The sequence below is a fragment of the Mobula birostris genome, chromosome 7 (genome assembly GCF_030028105.1).
Source record: "Mobula birostris isolate sMobBir1 chromosome 7, sMobBir1.hap1, whole genome shotgun sequence".
In the NCBI taxonomy this organism is placed as follows: Eukaryota; Metazoa; Chordata; class Chondrichthyes; order Myliobatiformes; family Myliobatidae; genus Mobula; species Mobula birostris.
The window spans coordinates 25,948,263-25,971,304 of NC_092376.1; the positions used below are offsets into that span (position 1 = coordinate 25,948,263).

Genomic DNA, 23,042 nt, shown 5'->3' on the forward strand with positions numbered 1-23,042 from the left:
GTCCACAATTTTGGGCCCCATATCCCAGAAGGATATGTTGGCACTGAAGAGCGTCCAGAGGAGGTTCACAAGGATGATTTCAGAAATGAAGGTGTTAACACGGGGAGCATTTGGCAACTTTGGGACTGTACTCACTGAAATTTAGAGAATGTGGGGGCAGGGGGGGTGGAATCTCACTGAAACCTGCTAATTTTGAAAGGATAGTATGGATGTGGAGAGAATGTTTCCTCTGGTGGGGCTATCCAGAACTAGAGGGCACAGCCTCAAAATGGAGAGGCAACCTTTTAGAATGGAGGTAAGCAGGAATTTTTTTAGCCAGAGAGTAGTGAATCTGTGGAATGCTCTGTCACAGACTGCTGTGGAGGCCAAGTCGATCAGTATATTTAAGGCGGAAGTTGATCACTTCCTGATCGGTCAGGGCATCAAAGGATATAGAGAGAAGGCAGGTATATGGGGTTGAGCTGGATCTGGGATCAGCCATGATGGAATGGCAATGCACACTCGATGAGCTGAATGGCCTAATTTTGCTCCTATGTCTTATGGTCTCATGTACCCTCACTTCTTCCTCAAAACTAACTGCCCCTCCACCTATCTTCATATTCTCTGTAAACTAGCAACAAAGCCATCAATTCCATCATCCAAATCATTGACATATAAAGTTAAAAGTATAGTTCACAACACAGACACCTGTGGAACACTATTAGTCACAGGTAGCAAGCCAGAAAATGCTCCCTTTCCCACTCTTTGTCTACCGCCAATCAGCCACTGCTTGTATCCATGGCAGAATCTTTCCTGTAATAACATGGACTCATAGCTTGTTAAGCAGCCTCATGTGTGGCACTTTGCCGAAGACCTTCTGAAAATCCAAGTACACAACATCAGCCGATTCTCCTTTGTCTCTCCTGCTTGTTATTTCTTCAAAGAATTCCAACAAATTTGTCAGGCAAGATTTTTCCTTGAGGAAACCATGCTGATCATGGCCTATTTTATCATGTGCCCCCAAGTACCCTAACACCTCATCCTTAATAATCAACTCACATCTTCCCAACCACTGAGGTCAGAATAACGAGCCTTAAGTTTCCTCTTTTCTGCCTCTCTCCTTTCTTGAAGAGTGAAGTGACATTTGCAAGCGTCCAATCATCTGGAACCACTTAGAATCTCATGATTCTTGAAAGGTCATTATTAATTCCTCCATGATCTCTTCAACCACCTCTTTCAGGACGTTGGGGTATATACCATCTGGTCGAGGAAACCTAGTGAATGTTGAAAGGACTAAATAAGGTGGATGTGGAGAGGATGTTTCCTCTGGTGGAGGTATCTAGAACTAGAAGGCACAGCCTCAAAATTGGGGATCGATGTTTTAGGACAAAAGCAAGGAGGAATTTTTTTTTAGCCAAAGAGTGATGAATCTGTGGAATGTTCTGCCACAGACTGCGGTGGAGGCTAATTCCGTGTGTATATTCAAAGCGGAAGTTGATAGATTCTTGATAGATTAGGGCATCAAGGGTTATAGTGAGAGGCCAGGTGTATGGGGTTAAATGGGATCCGGGATCAGCCATGATGGGCTGACTGGCCTAATTCTGCTGCTATGGTTTATAGTCTTATGGTCTAAACACTTTGCCAAGCTCAACAATCAACCAACCTTCCAAGTGTGGAGGATATTTACCAGGATATTGCCTGGATCTGAAAACTTAAGGGGTGATAATGGATAAGCTGGGTCGTTTGCCTGGAGTGAATCAACTCAACAGAGTTATATAAAATTATAAGAGGCATTGATAGCATAAATAGTCATAATCTTTTCCCCATCATAAGAATAGCAAAAACTGGGCATTAAGGAAAAAGTCCTTTCACACATATCACAGAGTAGTCACTATCTGGATTTCACTGCCAGAGGTGTCAGATACCTTAACTTGGTTTAAGGAACATTTATACAGGTACTTAAAATAGACGTGGTAATGAAGGATACAAACCCATGTGGACAACTGCTAAAAGTTGGTACAAAGGGTCCATTTCTGTGCTGTATACCTTTGTGACTCCATTAGGTAAATAAAATTTCTTGTATTATTTAACGAAGTTCTTCTCAGAACCCACTTTATTAACACAATTCTCCAAATTGTCTCGTGGTGATTTTACATGGCCTATGTCAATCATAACTTATTGCTTGTTCATTACTCTTCAACAGAAACTTCCAACATTCACTTTCTATTTTATGTCCCTTGTGTTTAAATACCATCAATGTGACCAAATTGCCTGAACCTACTATATTAATTACTTTCCTAATCTTAAAAACCTTAATTAGGTCACTTGAAAATATTGTTTTCTTGGGAAAAGTCCGTATTTTACTATAATGAGATTTTACTAAAATAACTAATTTTGAAATAACTTAGCAGGCAGCAACAACATATTGATATTAATAGCACAAAACTGAACACCAGTTGAAATTTCATGAAGTCAATTTGGTCCATTTTCCAAATATAATAACTAATCTTGTTTCTTGATTTGGAAAGTGAGATAAGTGCCAAGAATATGTATGAATGATAATGGACTATAAAAGAATATTCAGGAAAGAGATCTGGGCTGAGGTCATCCAAACAATCAGAACAAGATGCAGAAAAACTAGAAAAGTAAGATCTTGCACCAAATTGCTGAGCAGAATTATTGGAAAAAATCAAATTCCTGAAGACTACCTTGGGTATGATACAAAATACTTCACACAAGCAATATCAGCTGTGAAATAAGTTACCGTTGACATAGAACTGTTCCTTGACATTTAAGGGACTGTGACAAAATAGAGAAGATATAAACCAGAATGATTGAGAACATGCGAGAAATATACATCCTTTAACTCAGAAAAGTCAAAACAAAACCTGGTGAATACCTGAAAATTTTTATTTAGTTAAACAAAAACTACAAACTTTAAAATTCTGTTTCCTGGGTAATTATCTTCAAACTAAGGAGATCACATATCAAAATTTCACCTCAATATTTTCAATGCAAGTTTATAATGTCCGTCTTCCATCCAGTATTGAAGAACCAAATGAAGTTGGCAGCTCCTGGCTAACTGCAAAGAGCAGCAGACATCCCTCTCGATTTTCAACTCAAAATTGGAGAAACACTTTGTACAATAAATGACAGCCCTTATAAATTGAAATTATTCAAATGTTACAAAAACTTTCTTGTTGCTGCAAAACAATTTGCTTTGCCAACAAGGTGCCACAGTAACTGTTCTTGTATGACTGGTCTTCAATAACTAAGCTTATGTACTGACTAGATCACATTCCCATTAAAGTAAAGGAAGTTTATCTGAAACCAAAGTTGCCTGGGTAACTAGAATTAGGAGATTAAAGTGAAAATGAAAAAGGAAGCTGATGTAATATACAGATGGAAAGCACAAGAATTTAAAAATGATTAGGTCTCAAGACAGCATTAGTGGGTATCAGAAGAGGGAAACTAGAAATCCATTTTGTAAAATATAAACTACAAAATATAACGAAGGAAAATGTGGGAACTCAAGCCCAAAAAGATGTCTGCATGGAGACTGTGATCATGGCTAAGTCATTAAATGAGCTTTTGCAAGTTGGTATCATTCATAAGAGAATAATGTCAATGTTGCTATAAAGGGAGGAGGAATAGGAAAAACTGGGATGCTCAAAAATGAAGTTGCAAACACAGAAATTCTTGCCCTCACTACAGGAAAAAGAAAAGTGAATTCAACAGATACTGACCCAATTCTGGTCATCGGAAACAAGTGCAATAATTTGTGACAAAAATAGAGTACTTGGTAAACATGGGCTGATGAGCAAATGCCAGTAAATTTAAAGTCCAAATCTATCCAATTTGATTGGGGTAGTACAGCGGTGGGCACTGTTTCATCAGTACCACAGTGAAAGTTGTCTTTGTTAAAGTCTAAATACAGAGCTTCAAGTTCTTATAACTGCTTTAACATACAGACTCTCTCTATGACTGTGAGGGCTTTCTCAGAATGTTCCAGTTTCCTCCCACATGCCTAAGATGTACCGGTTGATAGGTTAATTGATGACCATAAAAATTTCCCTAGTCTGTGTGGGTGGCAGGAGAATCAAGGGAGGAGTTAATAGAGTGCAAGGTGAAAATGGGTTTAGAGTACTGTAGATCAGTGGTTCCAAACCTGGGGTCCATAAGAATTAAGCCACATGGTCCATTGAGTCTGTTCCCCATTCAGTCATTGCTGATCCATTTTTCTCCTCCTCAGCCCCACACACCAGACTTCTCCCTGTAACCTTTGATGTACGTCCAATCAAAATCAAAAAGGCGTGTCAAAAGGGCAATGTTATGACAGTCAGGGAAGATTTCAACATGCAAGTCGACTGGGAAAATCAGGTTGCAAATGGATCTCAAGAGAGTGAGTTTGTTGAATGTCTACGAGATGGCTTTTTAGAGCAGTTTGTCATTGAGCCTACTGGGGGATCAGCTATAGTGGATTGCGTATTATGTAATGAACCAGAGGTGATTTGGGAGCTTAAAGTAAAAGAACCCTTGGGAGGCAGTGATCACAATATGACTGAATTCAACTTGAAACTTGGTAGAGAGAAAGTAAAGTCTGACATAGCAGTATTTCAGTGGAGTACAGGAAATTACAGTGGTATGAGAGAGGAGTTGGCCAAAGTAAATTGGAAGGAAATGCTGGCAGAGATGACAGCAGAGCAACAATGGTACTCGTTTCTGGGAAAAATGAGGAAGGTGCAGGATAGATGTATTCCAAAAACAACGAAACAATCAAATGGCAAAATAGTACAACCATGACTGACAAGGGAAGTCATAGCTAACGTAAAAGCAAAAATGAGGGCATAGAGCAAAGCAATTGGGAAGCTTTTAAAAACCTACAGAGCAACAAAGAATCATTAGGAGGGAAAAGATGAAATATGAAATCAAGCTAACAAACAATATCAAAGTAGATAGTAAAAGCTTTTTTAATTATGTAAACCAAAATGAGAGCAGATATAGGGCTGCTAGAAACTGAAGCCAGAAAAATATTAACAGGGGCCAAGCAAATGGCAGATGAACTAAATGAGTATTTTGCATCAGTCTTCACTGTGAAAGACACTAACAGTGTGCCAGATGTTGAAGGGTGTGAGGGAAGAAAAGTGAGTGCAGTTACTATTACAAGGGAGAAGGTGCTCATAAAGCAGAAAAACCAGAAGGTACATAAGTCACCTGGACCAGATGAACTGCACCCAAGGGTTCTGAAAGAGGTAGCGGTAGAGATTGTGGTGGCATTAGAAATGATCTTTCAAAAATCATTGGACTCTGGCATGTTGCCAGAGGACTGGAAAATTGCAAATGTCGCCCCACTCTTTAAGAAAGGAGGAATGCAGCAGAAAGGAAATTATAGACCAGTTAGCCTGATCTCAGTGGTTGGGAAGATGTTGGAGTCATTTATTAAGGACAAGGTTATGGAGTACTTGGTGACACTGGACAAGTTAGGACAAAGTCAACATGGTTTCCTTAAGAGAAAATCTTGCCTGATGAACCTGTTGGAATTCCCTGAGATTACACATAGGATAGATAAAGGGGATGCAGTGGATGTTGTATTTTTGGACTCTCATTTCTCTTTTATTTGTTTACATACTTGAAAAAGCTTTTACTATCCATTTTGATATTGTTTGCTTTCATATTTCATCTTTTCCCTCCTAATGATTCTTTCAGTTGCTCTCTGTAGTTTTAAAAGCTTCCCAATCCTCCATCTTCCCACTAATTTTTGCTTTGCTGTATGCCTTCTCTTTTTTTTACATTAGCTTTGGCTTCTCTTATCAACCACGGTTGTACTATTTTTCCATTCGAGTATTTCTTTGTTTTCGGAATACATCAGTCCCGCACTTTCTTCATTTTTCCCCAGATACTCACGTCATTGCTGCTCTGCTGTCATTATTGCCAGCATCTCCTTCCAATTTACTTTGGCCAACTCCTCTCTCATACCACCTAAGTTAATGGCAGGAGTCGATGGCATGAAAAGGGTTGAGAACCTCTGATGTAGATGGATGCTTACTGGTGGACAACAACACAGAGGGCCAAGGTCTGTTTCCACAGTATATGATGGTAATTATGTATTTTGAAATTTCATAAAGACACCTAGGAAGTAAAACAGTAGGTTGGATCATCTCACCTGCAGCTATAGAAAAGTACTTATCTTTATTGCTGACTGCCCAGATTAGCAGAATCCCTTGGTAATTGCCAAAATGCTACTGTGAGCTTAATCTCCTGTCCTCTGACTCTAAACAGTCTGCCTTTCTGGCAATCCAAGATTCTTCATCTGGATCACTAATTGGCAAGAAGCCTCCAAGTGAATCAAAGCCCTGGGAAGGAACAAGAGGGACTGGGGTCACCTGAAAAGTTGTTGCTTACTTGGGGAAAAATTTAAGTTGGTATGCATGAACCTTTTTATTCTTTTTGATGTTGACACATAAAACCTCATCTTAGATGCATATGGAATTTTGCAGCCAATTTGAATCAAAATAGGCCATAAAATTATATTATCCTCTGAATCAGAGTTAGTTCTTCCAAAGAGTCATATGTTGTTGTTATAGGTATTTCCATTCCCCATGGCAAACTTAACTTTAATCTGTTCAGTATTGTTGTTTAACATAATGGCTGGCAAAACTTATAACATGATTAGGCAAGGATCATTTAATATTTTGCTGTGATTAAGTTATTATTTGCAATAGAATGACTGCAAATATGTTGAAGAGAGTTAACTGATATTAACACGTTAACTGTATTTCACCTGCATTTGTTCTTGATCAATGACAGTCTTTACCAGCAAACCATTCCCATCAAATGGTGAGTAACATGAAGTTCACCACGGGACCAGCTTGCTGAACCTAGGTGGGAGTTTGCCAATCTAAACAAAACACTAAGCATCAGTATGGGTCAAAAGGAGTGGTGCCACAGGAAACTGCAGATGCTGGAATCGGGAGCAAAAGACAAACTTTTGGAGGAACTCAATGGGTCAGACAGCATCTGTGAAGGGAAATAAGACAGTCAATGTTTCAAGACAAGACTCTTGAAAAGGTGTGTCCAATTCCTTTTTTGAAAAGCTGATACTTATGGGATGACAGGGACTGTCAATGGATGAATCATGACGTCACCTGGAATGGAAACAAGTCCTTAGGATCATGGAGTCAGCATCAACAAGCATGCACCCAGTAATGGAAACCACAAATTATTCTTGCCACATTCCCATCAACTCCTCCCAATTCTACCATTCATTTACAAGTTGAGGGCAGGTTTATGGCCAGTTATCCTACAAATCTTTGGAATCTGTAGGAGATTGGAATGCCCAGGGTAAATGCACACAGGGAAAGCATAACCAAGAGAAAATCTGCAAATACTGGAAATCAAAGCAACATACACAAACAGCGGGAGGAACTCAGCAGGTCATGCAACATCTATGGAAAAGAGTACAGTCAATGTTTCGGGCCAAGACCCTTCATCAGGACTGGAGAAGAAAAGATGAAGAGTAGATTGAAAGGTGGGGGAGGAGAGAGAAAAAAACACAAGGTGATAAGTGAAACCGCGAGGGGAGGGGTGAAGTAAAGAGCTGGGAAGTTGATTGGTGAAAGAGATAGAGAGCTGGAGAAGGAGGATCTAATAGGAGAGAACAGAAGGCCATGGAAGAAAAGGGGGAGAAGCATCAGAGGAGGCGATGGGCAGGCAAGAGATAAGGTGTGAGAGGGAGAAGGAGATGGGGAATGGTGAAAGGGAGGGAGCATGACTGGAAGTTGGAGAAATCGATGTTCATGCCATCAGGTTGGAGGCTACCTAGACAAGGTGTTCTTCCTTCTACCTGAGTGTGGCCTCATTGTGACAATGAAGGAAGACATGGATTAACATATCGGAATGGGAATGGGAAGTGGAACTAAAATGAGTGGCCACTGGGAGATCCCACTTCTTCAGGGAGACAGAGTATAGGTGCTCAGCAAAATGGTCTCCCAATCTATGTCGGGTCGCACCGATATACAGGAGGACACATTGGGAGCACCGGACTCAGTATATAACCCCAACAGACTAACAGGAAGGACTATTTGGGGCCCTGAATGGTAGTGAGGGAGGTGGTGTAGGGGCAGGTGTAGCATTTGTTCCGTTTGCAAGGAGAAGTGCCAGGAGGGAGATCAGTGGGGAAGAACAAATGGACAAGGGAGTCATGTAGGGAGCGATCCCTGTGGAAATCAGAAAGTGAGAGGGAGGGAAAAATGTGCTTGGTGGTGGGATCCCATTGGAGATGGCGGAAGTTACGGAGAATTATGTGCTGGACACGGATGCTGGTGGGATGGTAGGTGAGGACAAGAGGAACCCTATCCCTGGTAGGTGGCAGGAGGATGGGATGAAAGTAGATATGTGTGAAATGGAATAGTTGCAGTTGTGGGTAGCATTGATCGTGGAGGAAGGAGAGCTCCTTTTTTTGAAAAAGGAGGACATCTCTTTCATTCTGGAATGAAAAGCCTCATCCTGAGAGCAGATGTGTTGCAGAATTAAGAATGGAGAGAAGGGAATGGCATTTTTCCAAGTAACAGGGAAGGAAGAGGTATAGTCCAGGTAGCTGTGAGAGTCCATGGGTTTATAATAGACATCAGTAGATAAGACGTCTCCAGAGATAGAGGCAAGGGATCGAGAAAGGGGAAGGAGGTGTCAGAAATGGACAAGGTAAATCAACACTGCCCTCAGCCGCATCTCTTCCATTTCACCACATCTGCTCTCACCCGATTCTCCTGCTACCCTACCAGGGATAGGATTCTTCTTGGCCTCACCTACCATGCCACATCCATAGTCATAGTCATACTTTATTGATCCCGTGGGAAATTGGTTTTCATTACAGCTGCACCATAAATAATAAATAGTAATAGAACCATAAATAGTTAAATAGTAATATGTAAATTATGCCAGAAAATTATGAAATAAATCCAGGACCAGCCTATTGGCTCAGGGTGTCTGACCCTCCAAGGGAGGAGTTGTAAAGTTTGATGGCCACAGGCAGGAATGACTTCCTATGACGCTCTGTGTTGCATCTCGGTGGAATGAGTCTCTGGCTGAATGTACTCCTGTGCCCAACCAGTACATTATGTAGTGGATGGGAGACATTGACCAAGATGGCATGTAACTTAGACAGCATCTGCTTTTCAGACACCACCGTCAGAGAGTCCAGTTCCATCCCCACAACATCACTGGCCTTACGAATGAGTTTGTTGATTCTGTTGGTGTCTGCTACCCTCAGCCTGCTGCCCCAGCACACAACAGTAAACATGATCCAGCGCATAATTCTCCGTAACTTTTACCATCTCCAACGGGATCTCTCCACCAAGAACATCTCTTACTGCCCCCCCAACTTTCTGCTTTTCGCAGAGATCGCTCCCTATGCAACTCCCTTTTCCATTCACTCCTCCTGGCACTTATCCTTGCAAGTGAAGCAAGTGCTGCGCCTGCCCCTTCACCTCCTCCCTCACTACCACTCAGGGCCCCAAATATTCTCCTCAGGTGCGGCATCACTTCACTTGTGAGTTTGTTGGGGTCATACACTGTGTCTAGTGCTCCCGGTGTGGTCTCCTGTATATTAAAAACATAGAAAACCTATAGCACAATACAGGCCCTTCGGCCCACAATGCTGTGCCGAACATGTACTTACTTTAGAAATTACCTAGGGTTACCCATTGCCCTCTATTTTCTAAGCTCCATGTACCCATCCAAGAGTCTCTTAAAAGACCATATTGTACCCCATTGGTGAGACGCGACATAGATTGGGAGACCACTTCATCAAGCACCTACACTCCATCCACCAGAAGAAACACGATCTTCCAGTGGCCACCTTTTTTAATTCCACTTCTCATTCTCATTCCGATATGTCAATCCATGACCATGTCTACTGTCGCAATGAAGGCACACTCAGGTTGGAGCAACAACACCTTATATTCAGTCTGAGTAGCTTCCAACCTGATGGGAGGAACATCAATTTCTCAATCTTCCGGTAATGCCACCCCCCCACCATACTCCATCCTCTTTTCACTCTCTCATCTTATCTCCTTGCCTATCCATTGGTGCTCCTCCCCACTTTGCTTCCTTCTATGTCCTTCCGTCCTCTCCTATTAGATTCCCTCTTCTCCAATCCTACATCTCTTTCACCAATCAAATTTTCAGCTCTTTACTTCATCCATCCTGCTTTCACCTATCACCTTGTGTCCTCCCCGCACCTTTTGAATCTACTCATCTTTTGTTCTCCAGTCCTGCAGAAGGGTCTCAGACAGAAATGTCAACTGTACTCTTTCCCATAGATGCTTCCTGGCCATTAGACCATAAGACATAGGAGCAGAATTAAACCATTCAGCCCATTGAGTCTGCTTCACCATTCCATCAAGGCTGATCCCGGATCCTAATGAACCCCACACATCTGCCTTCTTGCCATATCCTCTGATGCACAGACCGATCAGAAAACTATCAACTCCCACCTTAAATACACACATGGATTTGGCCTCCACCGCAGTTTGTGGCAGAGCATTCCACAGATTTATTGCTCTCTGGCTAAAAAAATTCCACCTTACCTCTGTTCTAAAGGGTTGCCCCTCAGTTTTGAGGCTGTGCCCTCTAGTTCTAGATATCCCCACTATAGGAAACATCCTCTCTAAATCCACCCTATCTAGTCCTTTCAATGAGATCCCTCCGCATTCTTCTAAATTCCAGTGAGTACAGGCCCAAGGCTGCCAAACACTCCTCATATGGCCTGCTGAGTTCCTCAAGCATTTTTGTGTGTTGTTTGAAAGTACAACCTCCACCCAGGCAGCACAAAGGGTCAAGACTGAAGCTGGATCACCACTCAATGAGGCATTAACTGTAATAGCTTTGTTATAATGCTGCACTAGAGACTTAAAGGAACAGATAACTTTTTTTCCAGCTGAAAAAGCATAGTGTTGTTCCTAACAAGTCTTATTTATAAATATGATTTGAACTGTGGTATATAGAGCACAATTTCAAAACCTGAGCTGCATATCCTTGATTTCCTCACTTGCAAACCCCAGTCAGTTTAGATTGGCACACACATCTCCTCCACAATCTCCGTCAGCACGGGTGTACCACCCTTAGCCCCTAGCTCTACTCGCTTTATGCTTATGAATGTGAAGCTAAACACAGCTCAAATGCCATATTTAAGTTTGCTGATGACACCACTGTTGTTGGCTGAATCACAGGTGGTGACAAATCAGCAAAAAGGAGGGAGACTGAAAATCTGGCTGAGTGGTGCTATAACAACCTCTTACTCAACGTGAGCAAGACCAAGGAGCTGATTATTGAATTCAGGAGGAGGAAGCAAGAGCTCCTTGAGGCAGACCTCATTGGAGGATCAGAGGTAAAGAGTGTCAGCAACTTAAAATTCCTCGCTGTTATCATTTCAGAGGATCTGTCCTGGGCCCAGCACATTAGCGAAATGAAGAAGAAAGCAAGCAGCGGCTCCACTTCCTGAGTAGTTTGCAAAGGTTCAGCCTGACATCTAAAGCTTTGATAAACTTCTATGGATGCATGGTGAAGAGTATATTGAGTGGGTGCATCATGGTCTGGTGTGGAAACATCAATGCTCTTGAATGGAAAATCCTGCAAAAATAATGGATATAGCCCAATCCATCATAGGTAAAGCTGTCTCCACCACTGAGCACATTTATGTGGCGAGTTGACACGGGAAAGCAGCATCCATCATCAGGGTCTCCATCACCTAGGTCCTCCTCTCTTCTCGCCGCTGCCATCAAGAAGGTGGTAGAGGAGCCTCAGGACTCACACCACCAGGTTTGGGAAGATGTTTTACCACTCAACCATCAGGCTCTTGAACCAAAGGGGATAACTCTACTCAACTTCACTTGCCCCATCACTGAAATATTCTACAACCTATGGACTCAATTTCAAAGACTCCTCTCATAGTCTCGATATTTATTGTTTATTTATTTACTATTATCTTTTCTTATTTTGTATTTGCACAGTTTGTTGTCTTTTGTGCATTGCTTGTGCGTCCATCCTGTGGGTGTGGTCTTTCATTGATTCTATTATAGGTCTTAGGTTTACTGATTATGCCTGCAAAAAAGTGAATCTCACGGTTGTACATGGTGACATATATATAGTTTGATAATAAATTTACTTTGCATTTTGAGCAAACTCAAGCAGCAGAGGGACAAATTGAAAATGTTGTTTAAAAGGCATTGAAGAATCTTGCTTTTTTTTAAAGACAATAAAAATGAGGGAATTATGTGAGAACTTCATATAAAATGTTTATTGTGCTTTAGCTTGAGTGTCAAGGCCAATTCTGTGCACTTTACTTTAGAAAGGATGTCAATGTTTTTCAAAGGGCACAAAAAACATTATCAAAATAATAGCAACTTCAATACTATGGAGACAAGCAATTGAGTCATTCCTCTGGAAGGAGAGAATGTTGAGAAAAGATTTAAATTAGATTAGATTATGAGGACACTCAGTCCTCGTTTATTGTTGTTTATTGAGACCTCACTTGGAGTACTGTGGGCAGTTTTGGTCTCCTTATTTAAGAAAGGATGTGCTGACGCTGGAGAGGGTACAGAGAAGATTCACTAGAATGATTCCAGGAATGAGAGGGTTAACATATGAGGAACGTTTGTCCACTCTTGGACTGTATTGGACTATAATGAAAACCAATTTCCCCCTGGGATCAATAAAGTATGACTATGATTATGGCTATGTATTCCTTGGAGCTTAGAAGAATGAGGGGAGACCTTATAGAAACATTTCGAATGTTGAAAGGCATGGACAGAGTGGATGTGGCAAAGTTGTTTCCCATGATGGGGGGAGTCTAGAACGAGAGGGCATGACTTAAGGATTGAAGGGCGCCCATTCAGAACAGAAGTGTGAAAAAATTTTTTTAGTCAGAGGGTGGTGAATCTATGGAATTTGTTGCCACAGGCAGCAGTGGAGGCCAATTCATTGGGTGTATTTAAGGCAGAGATTGATAGGTATCTGAGTAGCCAGGGCATCAAAGGTTATGGTAAGAAGGCAGGGGAATGGACTAAATGGGAGAATGGATCAGTTCATGATAAAATGGCGGAGCAGACATGATGGGCCGAATGGCTGACTTCTGCTCCTTTGTCTTATGATCTTATTGTCATTTAGAAATGCATGCATTAAGAAATGATATAATGTTCCTCCAGTATGATATCACAGAAACACAGAACAGATCAAGACTAAAACTGACAAAAACCACATACAGGTTTCCCCCGCCATCCGAAGGTAGAGCGTTCCTATGAAACAGTTCGTAAGCCGGAATGTCGTAAAGTGAAGAAGCAATTACCATTAACTTATATGGGAAAAATTTGTGAGCGTTCGCAGACACAAAAATAACCTACCAAATCATGCCAAATAACACATAAAACCTAAAATAACAGGAACATATAGTAAAAGCAGGAATGATATGATAAATACACAGCCTATATAAAGTAGAAATACTTCTCTACAATCATTGCCTACATTGTTCTCTGTAGCGAAAATCTCACACAAGCGCTCTCGGCAGAAACACTCTCTCCAGTAACCTTTAAGCTATGAAGCTGCCAAATCATACCAAATAATATACAAAAATACACAGCCTATATAAAGTAGAAATAATGTATGTACAGTGTAGTATCACTTACAGGAATCAGGAAGACAGCGCAGAGCACACTGATAATGGTGTGTTAGGCTGAGTCGTCGGAGGTTGGGGTGGTGCAGTGCCCCTACCCGCCGGGCAGCAAACTGATACCAATCCGCGAATCATGCAGCAGTGGCCGGGACGCACCCAGCTACCGCTGCATTCTTCGGAGCCCGGTATTGGTCCACGGTCAGGATGCTGGGGTGGTGGGACACTTGGGTGTCATGTCATCGTCGTCTGTTTCCATCAGGGCAGCCAGGTCCTCTTCATGTCTGCCTACCTCGATGTCGAAGGTCGAGGTTCGTCGTCCTCTGTGGCTGAAGCCTTGAAAAACGACAGTATGCTTGACTGCTTAGCCTTGCACATTTTTCTATCATACAGTTCTTTGTAAGGACTCAAACCATCTTGCAAATATGCCCTAAACTGACGTACCCTTTCAAAATTAAAGTCGTACTTTTCCGCAATCATTGCTGTGAAAATCTCACGCAGTTGCTTCACATTCAGTTCCTGGACGACTTCACTTCTGGTCCATTCGCCACCGCATTCGGTTTTGATTGTTATCCTTTCCTCTTCCAATTGCATCAGCTCTTCATCCATCAGTTCTTGGTCATGGGATGCCAAAACCTCTTCAACATCATCTTCATCAACTTCCAGAAACCAAACTCATTTTGTCCTTGCTTCGTTCACCACAATCGAAACGCTTAGTTATGGCTAGTTTTACCCTTACGAGCTCTTTTAGGCTTTTCCGATACCTTAGAACTCATCTTGCTAATGGCTGCTCACAGGCACGTGTTTAAACAATGCCGGCTAGAATGCCGTTCCGAATCCGGGGGAGAGCGGCTGCTTGAGGCGCGCACTGCCCTTTATCGCACTGCTTTATTTCGCACGCTGCCTTTTATCGTAACAGTGAAAATACCTTCTGTTAGCAAAAACAGGTAACTAATGTAGGTCTTTTGTAACAGCGAGGTGTCGTAAAGCCAATGTTCGAAAAGTGGGGGATTTCTGTAATTATAACATATAGTTACAACAGTGCAAAGCAATACCGTAATTAGATAAAGAGCAGACCATGGGCACGGTAAAAGAAAAAGTCTCAAAATTCCTATAGCCCATCATCTCACACAGACGGTAGAAGGGAGAAACTCTTCCTGCCATGAACCTCCAGCGCCGCAAACTTGCCGATGCAGCACCCTGGAAGCACCCGACCACAACCAACTCTGAGTCCATCCGAAAACTTTGAGCCTCCGACCAGCCCACCGACACTGAGCACCATCTCTGCTGAGCGCTTCAACGCCACCCCGGTCGCCGAGCAACAAGCAAAGCCGAGGACTCGGGGCCTTCCCCTCCCGAGATTCAGAATCACACAGTAGCAGCTGCAGCGAAGCAGGCATTTCAGAAGTTTCACCAGATGTTCCTCTGTGTTCTCACGTCTGTCCCCATTAAATCAGGATTGTGCACGGCACTCTACTTTACAGATAACAGATATTCATCACCAGAGTGGCCACTGCGCGCTGCGTCGCACCGCCATCTTCTCCTATCCAAGAAGAGCAAGAAGTTCTCACAATTTTTAAATACTTTGGAGTAGTAAAAAGGAGGAAACTGTTTCTTACTGCAGAAGGACGATTACCAGTGGACAAACGTACATATGAATAATCGGCAAAAGAACCAGAGACAGTGTGAAACTAAAAGAAACTGAATAATGATAAGGGAGGTACAGCTTTAAAGGTGAAGAAATCTTCACCCGGAAACTGCATTCTCAGTGGGGCCCCAGTGCCCATATTCCACTGAGAATTATCAAGTTACAAGAGAATTTATTATAGGTCCATCAATCCTGCACTCTAAAGTCCCATGTATGCAAAAAAAAAAGAGCTGTGGTTCATCTGATATCCCTTTAAAGAGACATTACAAGTTCAATCGTCCAAACAACATTTTTCTAGACTATATCAATCTCTGATTTTCTTTAGTTACATTTATACAGAGTTCAGTGTACCTTACTCACTCCTGATGTATTAACTTTGTAGCAAGTCCTATAAGGGATTACCATAGTGTAGGAAAATGAGAATTGTGTGTACTTTTTTTGTGTCAAATTTCACTAACAATAGCAACAGTAGTCTAAACACATCTTGGAGAATAATGATAGGTCAGGTAAATACCCTAGAAATTGGTAAGAAGGAGAATCTAATGATCTGTTTTAATAGAGGAACTAAGTTGAATAGCCTTGTTTCTTCCAAACCACAAGGTAATGTATAACACCACCATTACTCAAAAGTATTAATTCTACAGTAATATAGAATTGAGAAAACACATTCATGGAATCAGACTTGTACATTGTAAACATTTGTCAGATTCATTAAATGATCATGTACAAATCTATTACTTACATATGGCAGGATTGATTTGCTTGTGTTATTGAATGTCTCTGCATTTCACCATCTTAAATTAGATTTTCCACATCCACGATCCACCTTTGAAAAAAAGAAGAGAAAGAAAACTTATAAACCTGCACTTCTGTCTTGTTGAAACACTTTCACTCCAGCATCACAAGGTGAGGAATGATTTACTCTGGTTGGTTTCTCTCTTTGGTCTCTCTCAACTTCTTTAAATATTAGCTATATGCTTATTTAGCACTGCAGCACAAGAGCATAAATCAAACTGATACTGTGATAAACCTGTAGGAATAGTACACTACACACAACGCATTGCTTTCCTGCAGACAAAAATTGGGAGTCTCTCTAACTGTATTGCTGGACATTTTCCATAGTTCAAGAGGGCACAGTATAGTAATTTCACACTTGAGCCAATACATTTCACCTAAATATAATGATGTGTTTGCTTGTCTGCTGCAGAAATACACTTCCAGGAATGTGCTCTGTAAACTGAAAAATGTAAATTCATTTGCAGGCCTACTAGGGATTTTTTTTACACAAAGAAAAACAAGCAAAAGCTGCAGATACAAGAAATCTACAACAAAATAAAACAGAAAATTCTGAAAGCAAGTAATATATTGTGTAAAGAGCAAGACTTAATGACTTAGGTACTCCTTCCACAAATGCTGCCTAATTTACCGAGTATTTCCAGCATAACATCTTTGTATTTGCCAAAGTTGCACAGTTTTTCATAGTCATAGTCATACTTTATTGATCTCGGGGGAAATTGGTTTTCGTTACAGTTGCACCACAAATAATTAAATAGTAATAAAACCATAAATAGTTAAATAGTAATATGTAAATTATGCCAGGAAATAAGTCCAGGACCAGCCTATTGGCTCAGGGTGTCTGACCCTCCAAGGGAGGAGTTGTAAAGTTTGATGGCCACAGGCAGGAATGACTTCCTATGACACTCTGTGCTGCATCTCGGTGGAATGGGTCTCTGGCTGAATGTACTCCTGTGCCCACCCAGTACATTATGTAGTGGATGGGAGACATTGTCCAAGATGGCATGCAAATTAGACAGCATCCTCTTTTCAGACACCACCGTCAGAGAGTCCAGTTCCATCCCCACAACATCACTGGCCTTACGAATGAGTTTGTTGATTCTGTTGGTGTCTGCTGCCCCAGCACACAACAGCAAACATGATAGCACTGGCCACCACAGACTCGTAGAACATCTTCAGCATCGTCCGGCAGATGTTAAAGGACCTCAGTCTTCTGAGGAAATAGAGACGGCTCTGACCCTTCTTGTAGACAGCCTCAGTGTTCTTTGACCAGTCCAGTTTATTGTCAATTCGTATCCCCAGGTATTTGTAATCCTCCACCATGTCCACACTGACCCCCTGGATGGAAACAGGGGTCACCAGTACCTTAGCTCTCCTCCGGTCTACCACCAGCTCCTTAGTCTTTTTCACATTAAGCTGCCGATAATTCTGCTCACACTATGTGACAAAGTTTCCTACCGTAGCCCTGTACTCAGCCTCATCTCCCTTGCTGATGCATCCAACTATGGCAGAGTCATCCGAAAACTTCTGAAGGTGACAAGACTCCGTGCAGTAGTTGAAGTCCGAGGTGTAAATGGTGAAGAGAAAGGGAGACAAGACAGTCCCCTGTGGAGCCCCAGTGCTGCTGATCACTCTGTCGGACACACAGTGTTGCAAGCACACGTACTGTGGTCAGCCAGTCAGGTAATCAAGAATCCATGACACCAGGAAAGCATCCACCTGCATCGCTGTCAGCTTCTCCCCCAGCAGAGCAGGGCGGATGGTGTTGAACGCACTGGAGAAGTAAAAAAACATGACCCTCACAGTGCTCGCTGGCTTGTCCAGGTGAGCATAGACGATTCAGCAGGTAGACGATGGCATCCTTAACTCCTAGTCAGGGCTGGTAGGCGAACCCTACCAGCTCTGACTAGGAGTTTGTGTATTCAGAAGGAATTTAACAATACTCCAGACTTATTACAGTCCAATTATAAAATATTGTCAGAAGTTCTTTTCAGAAGAGTGTGCTCTGTATATGTACTGTGTTGTGCACCTTGCTCCAGAAGAACATTGTTTTGTTTGACAGTATACACCTGTACTGTTGAATGACAACCTTGAACTTGAGTATGATCTGAGGAAGACCAGTCTACAGACATTTATAATAATTTTATCTATAGAATTCTGATCACTGTAACAGCATTGAACTGGTTTCCACAACAGACAGCATAAGTCAATTACTAAGGAACTTCATCTACTAAGTTTGGCAGAGGATGTAACTCTGTGTAATTCTTTGCCACAGACAGTTGTGGAGGCCAAGTCATTGGGTATATTTGAAGCGGAGATTGACAGGTTCTTGATTAGTAAAGGTATCAAATGGGGAGAAGGCAGGAGAATGTGTTTAACAGGGATGATAAATTAACCATGAGGGAATGGCAGAGTAGACTCAATGGGCCAAATGGCAAAATTCTGCTCCTATGTCATATGGAATACAAGTTGTTGCTTTTACAGTAAATGTTATACAATATGACATAAAAGCTTGATTTACTGTTTTACACTCTGCCCTCAGTGCGTTTTGAAAGAGATTTAAAACTACTTTAACTGTATTGATGACAACCCTGATGCAGGATTTCGACCTGAGACATCAACAATTCCTCCCCTCCGCCCACCCCCCACTGATGCTAGGCTCCTGTCTGGTTCAGTATATTGATGCCTGGCGTCAAAGTTCCTTAAAGTAAAATTTAATAGAATCAACTACAGTAATTTGTAGGCTTACAATTCCAATCAAATTACCCATAAATTAAGAATTAAATACAACTTGGAAGGAATTGCAAATAAATTGCACTGTGCTAATACAGAAGGAAATACTCTATTTGTTCCTTGATATTTTCTGGTATTTGTTTCCGTTAGTAAACCACTGTTGCCTGTTGGGGAAAACCATGTAAAACAGGGTAATTTCTTCTGCAGTTCAGCTTTTGCACTTGTAAGGTACCACAATCCAATTTCACGTAATACAAAGTACTCTAGTTTCAGTACAAAGCACTGATTTTCCAATTAACCCAATTCTGTTTTGAAGGTCAAAGTAGCATAATCCATTGATAACGTCCTTTTCCTGTGTGTTCAAACCTATCCAGTTCTGAACTCAGTTATAAAAAAAAAAATCAAAATTTCAAGAAAGCTTGGCATGCCACATATGACCTGGCTAACTATCATCATGGCAGTAACTAAAATTAATTATCTGTATGTATTTGTATGACTTTGCTCTGTGTAAAACAGTTACAACTTTTGGTCATGTTCTACTGCAAGCAAATGGAAATAATTTGTATCGGCATCATGGCTCACACAGACATACTGGGCTGTAGGGTGTTTTTTGATGCTGTACAATTCAAAACTGAATTTAACTGCACTTTAATATAATACATTCTCTAAAGATTTTGATAGATATTTAGAGAGAAGAGACGAAATCGTGAAATGCATTGCTTTCTTCCCCCCTCCCCATTTTCAGTGCTCTAATGCAACAAGCATCTTTGTCTATACATACTGACATACAAGACAAAATCACGCAAGGCTTCAGGAAGAATTTATGGTATAAATGATATATCAAAACTGTATTTTTTGTCTAATTAAGGAACTGGAATGTGCTATTTAACATAATCAGAGTGTATTACCATTCAATGTGATAATGGCTGATCTATACAACTGCAGGCAATTCAAATCCCCAGGAAAGGTGTGGAACTCCTTGGCAGGTATTAGGACACCAGTACCTTATCAAAAAGATACTATCAAAATTCTGATACTAATCTGGGTATTTCCTCTCCCTTCACTTGCCATTGACTGCATCCTCAGTATCCCCAAACACCCCCAGCTCACTCCTTGACATTTCACGACTAGATGTCATTCACTTTTGGCAATCTGACCTCCACCGGACCCCACTGCACTATGACCCAATCATTTCACAGATAGTTACTGAACTCAAGTGCTCAGATCTCTCTCAACAACCTCCAGTCTCATAATGACACTTGGAGCAGGTTTTGGCCACTTAGCCCATTGTGTGTGCCCCATTAGTCATTAAAACTATGGCCGGTGTTCAGTTTGAGCTCGATTTTTTCTGCACTATCTCCATACACTTATTTTCCCTCACGTATTGAACTCAACCACAGAGCCTCTATAGTCCTCTGAGATGGAGAGTTCCACAGATTCATCAGGAGATGAAAGTTCACATCACCTCAGTCCTTTATGCCCTACCCCTCATGAGGCTGTCTCCCCTGGATTCATGTTGTACAGCTCAAGGAAACACCTTTCCTGCATTCACTCTGTCAAAACTTGTAAACGTTTGCTGTTTCAGTGAGGTCATCACATTTTTCTTTTCAAATCTTTTTATTATTATCCAAAATTAACAAGAGTACATCAAAGTAGGCAACACTTACAATGTCTCAAGCAAAAAAAAAACATTATTTTAAAGATTGAAAAAATTTTGGTGATTAAAAAAGAGAAAAATAAAACCCTACTAAGCAAGAAAAAAAGAGAAAGAAAAACCCCATTAGGTGTTCAACCCCGGAGCCATGCGTCATACAAAAAGCTTCTAAAGATAAACATCAAACCGCAAGAAAAAAAAATGTACCAAAAATTTACAATTAGATCGTGGAGGAAATCTATCAATTAACTCAAATGATAATAACGAGCAAATGAACCCCATCTTTTCTCAAAATCAAACATAAGTTCAAAGGTTCGACATCTAATTTTCTCCAAACTAAGACATAGCATCACTTGAGAGAACCATTGTGACAAAGTGGGAGCCGATGTATCCTCCCACTTCAACAAAATCGCCCTCCTAGATATCAATGTAACAAATGCAATAACATGTTTGTCAGACAAAGAGATACCGCGGATATTTTGAGGAATTATTCCAAAAAGCACGGTTAATTTGTTAGGTTGTAAATTAATCTTAAGTGCTTTAGAAATTGTTGAAAAAACTGACTTCCAGAACTGTTCCAATATAGAAAAGACAGCGTAGCTGTCTCAGTTTTACACCTATCACAATAACTATCAATGTTAGGGAATATTTTACACAATCTCTCCTTCGTCAAATGGTAATGATGTACAATTTTAAATTGAATCAGTGAATAACTAGCACAGATCGAAGAAGAGTTAACCAGCTTCAGAATCCACGTCCAATCCTCCGTCATAAAAGTCAAATGGAGTTCCTTTTCCCAACCTTGTTTAACCTTAAATAAAGGACGCTTATCCCATTGCAATAGTAAATTATAAATTCTTCCAATGGAACTCTTCATCGAATGGTTCATACTCATAGACAGTCATATTTGAACCATAGATCTTATTTCCAAAAAAAACAATAATATGCAATAATGAACAAATCTCCTTATCTTCTTTTAATAGTCTCTCAATGAAATATCCAAGTAACCTTCATAAATCTTCTTTCCAAAATGCCAATAATATACAGATAACCAAACAGTCTTCCAGACAGTTCATTCTGCAGCAGCAGCAGGTATAGCTTGAACGAACTCCAGTGCAGCTTTTGGATCAAAAAATGTACGAGGAGAATTAGGAGGAAAAAACTTTAATTCTTGTCGGGTAACGTAAGGAAGGGAACAGTTTCTTAACATATGCCTGTTTCATTACTAGAGCAAATCTTGATCTTTGTTCCATTATCTCCTTCGGATAATCCTCATGAAAACGGAGCTCAGATTCCTTAAATCTAAAAACTCTCTGTTTTCTTGCCTGTCGCATTATTTGATCTTAAATTTTAAAGTGATGAAAACTAAACAAAACAGACCTTGGTTTATTTGGATCTTTGGATTTCGAAGCAAAAGCTCTGTGTGCTCTTTCTATAGTAGGCAGTGTGATAATATGGTAGGAAGTAAGGTATGAAAAAGCTTACCAAAGTAAGCAGTTAAATCTCCATCTTCAGCTCCTTCTTGCAGCCCAACAATTTGTATATTCCTTCGGCGAGACCTAGTTTCCAGGTCTATAATCTTATTTTGATATCTTTCCAAACAAGTTGTAGTTTCAAACAATTTTTGCTTGGTTATCTTCAATTCCTCTTCGTGTGTAATAACTCGAGTTTCCAGGTCTTTAAGTTTTCCCAGAAATGACTTCATTTCATTACTATTCTTTTCCAGTTGGTCCTTAATTGACCCATTCTGACCTTTAATTGAATTCAGTGTCCGAACCATATCTTCAGCCCATGGTGGCATTTCATCAGATCTTTCCTTTTGCATCTTGCCTTTCCCATTACCTTTATCACTAGGTTCAGACAAGTTCTTCCCACTCCTCGTAGACATAGACATATTGTTCCCCCTCAAGAATCAGCAAATAAAAATTTTAAATTCGAAGTTTAAACTAGGGGGAAAGGAACAAAACTAAGAGCAGCACAAAAATTGCTGCTACTCCGTTTACAGACAGGTGCAGTCCTCAGGTCATCACATTTTTCTAAACTTCAGAGCAAACAGAACTGGTCTATTCATAGTTCAAATTTCGTTCATTATCGAAGTATGTATATGTTACCATGTACTACCTTGAGATTCATTTTCTTGAAGAGTAAAAGAAATAAAACAGAATTTTACTAAAAACTATACACAAGCAGACAAAGTCTGACAAACAACAATGTGTGCAAGAAGACAAACTGTGCAAATAGACAAACAAGAGCCGTAAAGACCTCCTGAAAGTAACTCTGTAGATCGCAGAATTAGTCCAGAGCGGTGGTGAATGAAACTAGCCATGCCAGTACAGGAACCTGATGGTTGTAGGGTAATAACTGCTTGTGAACCTGTTGGTGTGGGACCCAAAGCTTCTGAGCTTCCTGCCCTAGGGTAGTAGTGAGAAGAGAGCATGGCTTGGATGGTGGGTGCCTTTGACGATAGATGCTGATTTTTTTTGTGTCAGAGCTCCATGTAAATGTACCCAACGGTAGCAGAGAGGGCTTCATCTGTGATGCTCTGTGCTGAACCCACCACGTTCTGTAGC

General features: G+C 40.9%; 1 protein-coding gene across 8 annotated transcripts in view; it reads right to left on the reverse strand.

The window, feature by feature from the left end:
- The window catches only part of LOC140200057 (inositol polyphosphate-4-phosphatase type I A), a 265,040-nt gene that overhangs the window by 127,538 nt on the left and 114,460 nt on the right, over nucleotides 1-23,042 (reverse strand). For all 8 annotated transcript variants that reach the window (XM_072262755.1, XM_072262759.1, XM_072262753.1 and 5 more), the window contains one exon: nucleotides 16,033-16,116. The gene's annotated coding sequence lies outside the window, so the exon portion shown is untranslated. The remainder of the gene's footprint in view (nucleotides 1-16,032; nucleotides 16,117-23,042) is intronic.